The sequence below is a fragment of the Apis dorsata genome, unplaced genomic scaffold, assembly GCF_000469605.1.
Source record: "Apis dorsata unplaced genomic scaffold, Apis dorsata 1.3 scaffold_1104, whole genome shotgun sequence".
Lineage (NCBI taxonomy): Eukaryota > Metazoa > Arthropoda > Insecta > Hymenoptera > Apidae > Apis > Apis dorsata.
The window spans coordinates 248,680-258,433 of record NW_006264202.1 but is presented as its reverse complement, the minus strand read 5'-3'; the positions used below and the strand labels follow the sequence as shown (position 1 = coordinate 258,433).

General features: G+C 29.6%; 1 long non-coding RNA gene across 1 annotated transcript in view; it reads left to right on the top strand.

The window, feature by feature from the left end:
- LOC116186662 overlaps positions 1-4,035 on the top strand; it is a 21,433-nt gene extending 17,398 nt beyond the window's left edge. Inside the window, exon 3 of the long non-coding RNA XR_004151678.1 lies at positions 4,025-4,035. This is a non-coding gene — a long non-coding RNA (uncharacterized LOC116186662). The remainder of the gene's footprint in view (positions 1-4,024) is intronic.
- The last annotated feature ends 5,719 nt before the right edge of the window (positions 4,036-9,754 follow it).

Here is a 9,754-nt window from a genome sequence, read left to right as displayed (position 1 = left end):
AGGGGAACCACCAGCGGACGACCACCACCGTTACTCTAACGCCCACGTTTCTTAGCGTGGCTGCCAAAAGTTGGCCTGGAATTGGTCGTTCCATGTTCAATCGTGTTTCTTTTTCTTTTTTTTACGCTCATTTTTCCTTTAATTTTCATTTTGGGAACGGATATGCGGATTTCGTTTCATTTGGTTTTATTTAGGTTTAGTTGTTGTGTTTACTAGGAAGATATGTTTAGAGAAATAGAGGGGATAAATATATCAATTATTTATTGTTATATTTAAAAATATTGATATTGAATTGAATTTGAAAAATATTTAAGTTATTATTGTATTGAAAAAAATATTGATATTAGTTTAAAGATTTGATTTATTTTCAATTTTATTGCTTCATTTCTTTCATATTTAAAAATCTCTTTTTCTTGTTTTTTGTCTTTTACAAAATATTTTAGGCTTGAAGAAGTAGATATTGTTATTATTGGATTCCAGCCAGCAATTTCCTTGATGCAAAATTAAATCTTATTTTAAGCTGTCACTTGCATATTGCATATTGTTTAACGTTGTATATCGCATTTTGCGTAATTCTAACTTATCATATTGTTCCAAATATTTGATATCAATATTTTCGCGTTTTATTAAAATAAATTCTAGCAAGTACATGTGTACTTTTTTTCAAATATAATATGCTCTCGTTAAAAATAATATTTCAAATTTAAAAGAAACATATTTCTTCTTAAATGTTTATTTAAAATCTAGTTAATTACGTTCCTCTTCCTTCGTTCCTCTTCCTTCCTTTAAAATATTTATCTGATAATATTCTTTAAAAATTGATTCGAAAATGAACATAATTTTCTTTCGTTTTCCAAAATTTGTTTAAAATTTAATCGAATAACGAGAATTGAAAATTTTCTATCTCACGAAAACTGAATTTCGAATAAAGATATTTCAAGCTCAACAGGTGTACGATCCCCAATCGAAAATGATGACACGTAAAATTATCCTAAGACTCGTAGTAGGGTAATAGACAAATGGAATCAGAATGGTTTCTAGCATTTCACGTCTGGCCGTTCGTGGAATTATTCGACCAACGTTCGACCTCTGCAACAGTCGTCTCACATCGTATACCGATTTAGATATGCCGTACTTGAAAAGCAGCAGGGTCATCGGTTCCTCTAGCGGATCGATGAGGGAGAGTCGTTGACATGTTCGAATCTATAAGTACGTGGGTGTCGAGAAAACGAAACAATCGCGATACGTCATCGACCTGCGCCATATCGAAGCCAAAAATCATTTTAGAATCGTCGAATCATCCGCAACTATTTTTAAGCAACTACTCACCGCATTAGGAATACGTTTTATAATATTACAAGTATCAGAATCGTATCAGAAACGAATTGTTTTATAAATAACAAATATGTACAGCAGATGGAAAGAGGTTGATTGATTGATTCAACAGGTAAACGATGAATTCTTGATGCATAATCGTTATTAGTGGGGTAAATTGTTGATAATCTCGCGCATTCGCGATTAAACGTTAAGCTTTTCGCCATTTACACTCGATGCATCGTTGTTTATACAACGATTATTACAACAATATTTAACGAGAATACCAAACGTGTTTTCATCGATAGAATTGCGGTGAAATTTGTTTAAAATTCCATTTACAAGGGAAGATTAAATGACTATATTTTTGATGATATAAGCGAAGTTATCGGTGGATGCCAATTCGTGTTGATTTATTTGTTTGTTTATGAACTGTGTCTTAAGCTGATCGGATATTAGGGATTGAGTAATATAGAGAATTAATAATAGAATTTATTTTTATACTCTTGTATTATTCTCTAAAATATTTAATGAATTAATAGTATAAATATATATATTTATAAGAATAAATGATCTAGAATTATATATATATATGATTTTAGAATTATTAATTCATTAAATATTGTTGAAGATAGCAATTTGTAACAATTAGGAGATAATAATTTTGATGAAAGAGATGAAATAATATATAGAACAAAATATTAATATGTACTTATAATTAAAATAATTTCATAGATCTAAAAGGTTGCCTTGAAAAGGAAAATCAAAATCACGAAAAGCAGAAAGAGAAAATTGAATCTTTTTTCCCTCTTTAATCATTTTTCCTCCTAATTTGAATTAATAATAGATCTTTAAATATTACAATCTGCATAATAACAAAATATATTTCTTATTAATTTTATATTATAAACATATCAACGTTATTCTATTTGTACCGATATCGTTGTACTCGATCGTTTACCCATTCTACTAGTCGGCCGTCTGAAACAGGAGCTTCCCATTCTACTAGCGTTTCCCTCACCATCGCCGTGAATACCATCCGTATTTATATCTTATAATTCATTTTCCTTCAGTCGAAACAACAAGGGACAACCGAACCTCTCATTTTCCTTCTATATCCTCAAATTCAAATCCTTTTTCACCATCATACATAAGATCATCATTCACCCATCACTTTCGTCCAATCAAAAATAACGAATAAAAATTCGTTTAAAAAGAAAATAACTCGAAGAATTTTTCGCAAAATGAAACTTTCAATTTTCACCAAAATTTCCTCGATCCCCTCCCCCACTCCTGTCGAGTGTCTATAAAAGGTCGGCGGGCAATGGTGGGCAAAGATGTTCGTTCGGCCTAGCCGGGAGCTCACCAAGTAATTTGAGATTGGCCCCTTCTCTTTGTACGTCCTCTTCATCACCTTGCTCCCACTCCGCTCGATCGCAGAGCCACGTGGCTCCGTCTAGCGGAGAATTTCTGCTACCATCGTGAAAAGCACATCGGAAGAGTTTGGACCAGAATAACTGCCTCTTTCTTTCTTTCTTTTTCTCACCGTCGCGTGACTTTTTACCCCCTCTGGTCACTCTTCTACACGAAAGGCAGTTCCAAAAGTTTTCTTGACCGCTTATATATCATCTATTGCGTCCAAATCTTTTCGTATCCGTGTTTCCGATCCGTGTTGGCATGTTTCGACGGATATGCGGCCACGACACGGCCTACCTACTGTTCCGGTTTGAGTTGATTATGTTTACAGAGGCGGTGAAAGTCATGGGAAAAGAATTGAGAACATTTTTTGAGAGGAAGATATGATTTTTTTAAATTTTAAAAGTATTTTCTATTTTTATTTTTTTGAAGAGAGAAGACAAGAGATGAGTCAAAAATGGTTTGGAATTGAATTCGCATGGAATTTATTTTTAGAATTAAATTTAATAAAATATATAATTCATCATAGTTGGTATTTTTGAAGATAATAGATAGGATTTTTTTTTTTAATTTTGAATGTATTTTGGATATGAATAATTTGATATGTCAAGAATAATTTAGAAAGCAATTTATTTTTAATTTACTGGAAATTAGCTTTTATGTGTAATTTATTAGATTTTTTGTTAGTTGAGTTAGAAGAATAGAATTAAAAGAACGATGAGAGATTTTTGCAAATATTAAAAATTATTTTTTGAACTGTTTTAAGTATTGATCAGAATATTTTGTTAGATTGACGATAATAAAAGTCTTTTTATTTGTGGAACATGAATATTAAGAAAAAATATTTTTTTCAATAGATAGACAACTTTTATTTATGAAAAGTATCGAATTAATGATTAAATTCATAATTAATCGAAGGCATTTGTAACATAATATAGATTTAAACTTTAGATTATTATTCGTTCATACAATTCATAATTTTTTGACTCACTTTTCAAGATATTTAGTTTCATCATAAACCTGGTTATGAGTTAGCCTTCAAACAGTCGTTGTACTGTGGCAAGGAATTGTTACTAAAATATAATTGTTGCTATACTCGATAGAGGCTGAAAACTAAGCGAGATCAAAACTGGGACACGTAGTTTTCAAAGCATACAAAATATAATAAACAAGTTTCTGCCTATTGTCAATTTCACTGTTTTCGTGTAAAAAAAAAAAAAAAAGAAAATAAATCATACATAAAAAAAAATTAAAATGCTAATATTAAGAAAATAATTTCTAGATTATTACTGAGCAAATATTTTTATTATAAATTATAGATTCCTATTTCTAATGACAAATTTAACTTCTTAGTTTATTTTATATCTTAATATTTTTAATTTTTAGTTTTTAGTTTCACAAATTTTTATTATCGTCAATCTAACAAAACATTCTGATCAATAATTAAAATAAGGTAATTTTTATAAATTTGGAAATAAAGATTCAAATGGAATATAATTCAATTATGGAATTTCAAGTTTCAAATGAACATACTTTCACAAATTTGTCTGTCGACGCTTCAAGATTTAATAGAAATTTCTAAACAAATTTCAGAAAATTATTTAGAGAAACGATTTTAGATGTTTTCAACAGTGTGATATATATCAAGCTGAATGAAATCATTAGAATTTTTTTTGGTCACCATTCGAAAATCTAGTCAGATATTAATTTTAAATGTTTGCAAATATCTCATTTTGGTTATGTTAATGATTAAAAGTAATTATGATAATGAAATTAATTTCTAATATGCAAACCATGTTTTTTTTAAAAAACATAAAAGTTTATAAATTTATTTACAATCTTAAAATCTTATAAACGAAAGTTTTTTATGAATGCATGACGAATTAAACATTTTTAGTAGAATATTATTTAAAATGAATCTTTAAATTTTATCTTTAAGGATATAATCTGAAATATATCTATATGTTCGTTTGTAATGGTGTTTGAGTTGTCGGATGAGCACACTGCCCCAATTTTCTAAATATATCTACCCGCGGATTCACTCTCTCATTCGGTTTAATTCCCTTAAGAATCGCAGGTTGAAAGTTCTTGACTTCTGAATCGTATATTCAACATTTCTACACAACAAAATCTTTCAGAAAACATTGATTTACTTGAATCAATGATACTCGAATTTTTTGATACTCGAAAATTAATATTTGGTTTGCTCATTAGGAATAATCAAATGATCACTATTTAGAAATTTTCTTTTTATTTATTTTAAAAAAAATTATATTATATAATTACATATTTCTTACATAAAATTTATTTCTTATATTAAAATAATTTATTATTTGTATTTAATTTACAAATAACTACTTCGTTTCTTTTTCGTAATATTAGTATTAATATTATACGTGTATAACACACATATTGTATTTTTAAAAATATTCTAGAGCAAGAGTTCAAATATTCAACTCACGTTTATACCCATTGCTATATCTATAATTACAGGCATCGATCAGGCAACAGGTGGACTCTAGAATTCTAGCTTGCTAGAAATCTCGATAACGATTCTGTGGTTGAATTAGTTTCTCAAAGTTTTGAATTACCTGCCCGAACGATTTATTTTAGGAATGAATCAGTTCTGTTGCATTTCCGAGCATTTATCGTAAATTACAGGGTATCGACGCAAGATATTCAGGTCGGCAATGATCATTAACTCGCTCTGTTTCGGGCACAATACCATTTCCGAGAATACTTTACCAACTGTAAACAATACGATTCAAACGTTGTAAATAGAAATCATTTTGATCACAAAACAATTTGTAATTTTTGTATACATTTCATACATATGATATTAAAAAATATATAAGATCTTTGGAGGATTGATTCTAAATATTAAAAATAAAAGATACATATCATTATGACATTATTACACATGTACAAATCAGGTTTATTTTTGGATATATATGTAAGAAATAAATCTATTGAGAGGAATTTTTACTTATAATAATATTGTAGTATAGTATAAATTATGGTGGATATATATCAATAATCATTTTTAAAGTATAGGGTGTGTAGGGTAATTCCATTTGAAATAGGATCTTATATATGGAGTTCATGTTAATAATAGAAGATATAACAATTTTTTGATTTTGATAAAATTTATCTTGGGACATATTGTCTTAATAATTTTGAGGTGGATATATCTTTACGTAAACGAACTCATTTGTTCGTTTTCTTAAATTCCTCCTATTTGTTTCTCTATTTCAAGTAGCGAATGATCATAAAATACTCTACCTGCATTTGAAACGCAATTTTGCTATTTTCAGTAATAGCTCTTAAAATATTGTTGGTAGCATCTTCTGGCTTTTCTCTTGGTTTATCTTTGAATGAAAAATCACTGGCCTGGAATATCACAAGCCACCAAATTATCTTAACATTTACATGATCTTTTTCAAATGCTAAATTTATGTTTTCACCAACTTTTGCGTCACATTTTTCAAATTTCAATTAATTTAAACAAATCATTTATTAATAATATTCTAGTATTTCTATCATAAATTTTATTTGAATATTTAGTCTTATTTTTATTTAGTATATTAGTTATTCCAAAAAAAATTCTTTGTCACGAATTATTATGATTAGCATGAATAATAAAAACTATTTTTTAATAAATGCTATTGATATGTCAAATTCAAATTTTTGTGAGATATTTTAATATTCGTATATACATCAGATTGCTATTCGTATCTGCGAAATTGGAAATACTATGAAGTTGTTGTTGCAAAGTGGAAATATGAAAGGCGATACACATAGGTCGGTATCGCCTACTCAAATTTACTGCCGTGCTACTTTCTGATCAGTTATTTTAAACCGAATCCGAATTCTGCTTGGAATGATAAGTTTGAAGATCTGAAGTAAAAGATTCAATTTATCGTTCAACAAGAATGTCTTCTTTGTTTTGAATATCAGATATAATTGAGCAATTAGAAGAAGATATTAACAATTTCTTTATTTTCAATTCCAAGTAATGATGATGTAATATTACATCATCATTAATATTCATCATTAGTATTCGAATACATATTTTCTTTTATTATTTAATTCTCTCTATTATTTTTTAATTTTTTTTTCTTTTATTTTTTATTCTTTTTTTATTACTAAATGTGTTTGAATAATTAATAACGGATATTAAAATTATATTTTCTATTTTTCTTCTATTAAATCATTCTATCAATCATATTATTAAAAAATTGCACGATATTCAAGAAAATATTCTTAAAATACGTAATGTTTCAAGTGCTAACAGACAAGACAATACGAATCACATAAACATAAATGTTTTATGGGAAATATTTACAGAAAGTGACGCACATCAAGAAGAATTCGCTTTTTGGCAGCGATTTCCTCGAATTTACGAATAAAAAAAGAATATATAAGTATTTGAAAATATTGGGGTAATCGATAAACACTTCGTTACGACTTCCGCTTCGTGACAACGGAAGAAATGTTGACTCATGGTTCGAAATCATCAAGAAAAATTTTGGCCGATGTTTTTCGGTATTACCGAGAGAAACTCGTGATGACTAACTCGCTCTATTCTTGTCCAAACGTTATACACTTGTATCCAATGGGAAAGTGGGCTAGGACGTATGAAATATCAATCCCTCCTCGGTCTCGTGTTAAATTCTCCATAATGTTTCTTTGGTTTCCGCCTTGGTACTTTTTTTTTCCTTTATTATATCAGATTTTATTTTCATTGTTTCGTTTTCTTTTATTATTTTGTATCCTTGAGACTATCGAAAGATTATTTGATCTTTGCTCGATCATTAAACATAGGAATTTTTATTTGTTTAGAATTTGTTTATTTTTTATGGTTTGTTTTTTATAATGAAGAGAACTTTTAGATGTAGCCAATTCCATATTTCATTAATATTATGCGTGTATAATAAAATTACATTATACTTTTAATAAAATAATCGATTATTAAATCAATAAGATATCAAACAACATCACAGAGAAATTTCGAAATCATTCTATTAAAAATCAATTCTTATCTATGATATCTATCAACGGTAATCAATGAATTCATTCAATTCTCCTTTTCACATCTTCAAAATTCTACAGATACTGAACTTTTTATTTTTCTTCTTTCGTTATCTCATACGATCCAATCGATATTACTTTTCGTTCGATTCTATTCGAATATCAGAAACATCGGTGACGAAGTGTCATCATCTATTTCTCCATGAAGATCGAAAGTGATCGTGACGTGGTTGTCTTCGTTTCTCGAGTGGTTGCTAGCCGATATTTTTATTGCCTGTTCACCGTGTATTTATACACTTGTGCTTCTATATCGGGAACGAAAATATTTCTAGATGGATTCGTGAAGAGTGAACCGATGCAACCAACATCTCTGCCTTCCGCGATTTGGTCGGCCTGATTGAGATTAATCGGTGACACCACTCGCACGACCACAGTTCATTTTCACTGCCACCGGAAGATTTGACACGATTTGTCAAAGTCGTTACTGCGATTCTGACATGGATCGGTTTAGATTTGACCTATCATCTGCGATTGGAATGGAGGCAGATAAAAGAAGAGAAGTTGAGAAGCGTGAAAAAGTGTTTAGATGCTTGTTTTATATAGATGTTGATTATTTTTAAATTAAGATATTAATAGACGTAATAAGCGAATAGAAAGTGTAAAATGAAACATAGGTAAATAGTTTTGCCAATCTTTTTCGAAAAAGCTCTCGAAAGCTCTACTGTGGCGCCATCGATGTCGAGAGCCACGAATTCAAGTTCCTAGAAGTTTCGATGGAACCTCTACCGATAACTTAACTTTGTCGATCCTTGCTTTTCGGCTACTGGATATGTTGATTACTGTTCACGTTGTTCTTAGTTCGTTTTAATGAACATCGAAAGTTGGCAGCACGAAATCTGATTCGCAAATTGTATAAATTCTTGGGGAAGAATTATGAAGGATTAAGAGAAATTTAATATATTGTTTAGATTTTATATTAAAAGAAAGAAGTCTATAAATATTCTAATATTTTTCATCAGAAATATTATTGTCTGTGATTATTTATTTGCGATTCATCAAAATTTAATTATCGAATGCCATGATGAATCTCATATTCTTTACTTTTTCAAATCTTATTTACTCCCTTTTTATCCTATCGTTGTTTTTTCATCTTTCTCTCCATCCGTTCATCTCTATTTTTTGCTTATTGTAATAAAATTTTTTCGATCAAATTGAGTAAATAAAATAAAAACATATTCACATATAAAATTATCACTCAAGTTATAAACGATAAATTTTAAAATTCATTTAATTTAAAGTTCGATTCGGACATTGAATTTAAATTTATCCTATTGTTTTGTTACAAATCTTTGTTTAATTTTCTTCCATTACAATTTTTCTCAATCGGTTAATTTTTACAACTTGAATAATATTACGTTAAAAGAACCAAATTAATATACCTTTCAATTCAGAAATCACAGAATCAATTTCAAATATTTCGATTAATTTATTTTCAACATAACGATTTATTTAATTTCTTCACTTCTCCTCCGATACTTATCTTTTTTCCCCACGAAGCTAACAATAACAATAATAACAACAATAGTAACCTTAACTCATTCCCAAGCGAAGAGGATATCAATTAGGCAAATCTGTCTACGGACCAGCTGACATAGCGAGGCAATTAAAATCCTCTGGAATAATTCAACAACCCCAGAACGAGATTTCCTCGAGATACGAGGGACATCCTTCGTTATCAACGCCACTTTAATAATCGCTATCCGCTTCAGACTTTAATCAACTCGCATTATGCGCCGGCTAATAATGATCTCGATGCGCCAGATCCCCTCCTTCTCCCTCCACGATGGAATTCTTGCCCGGGTCACCGATTCCGTTTCGAGTAACCCTCGAACCCGTATTGTAATTAGCTTTCGAAATCGCAGCCAAAGCATGGAGGAGAAAAGGGGACGTCCTTCGTCTCGGGGGGTAAAACAATCCGAGGCGCTTTAATTCG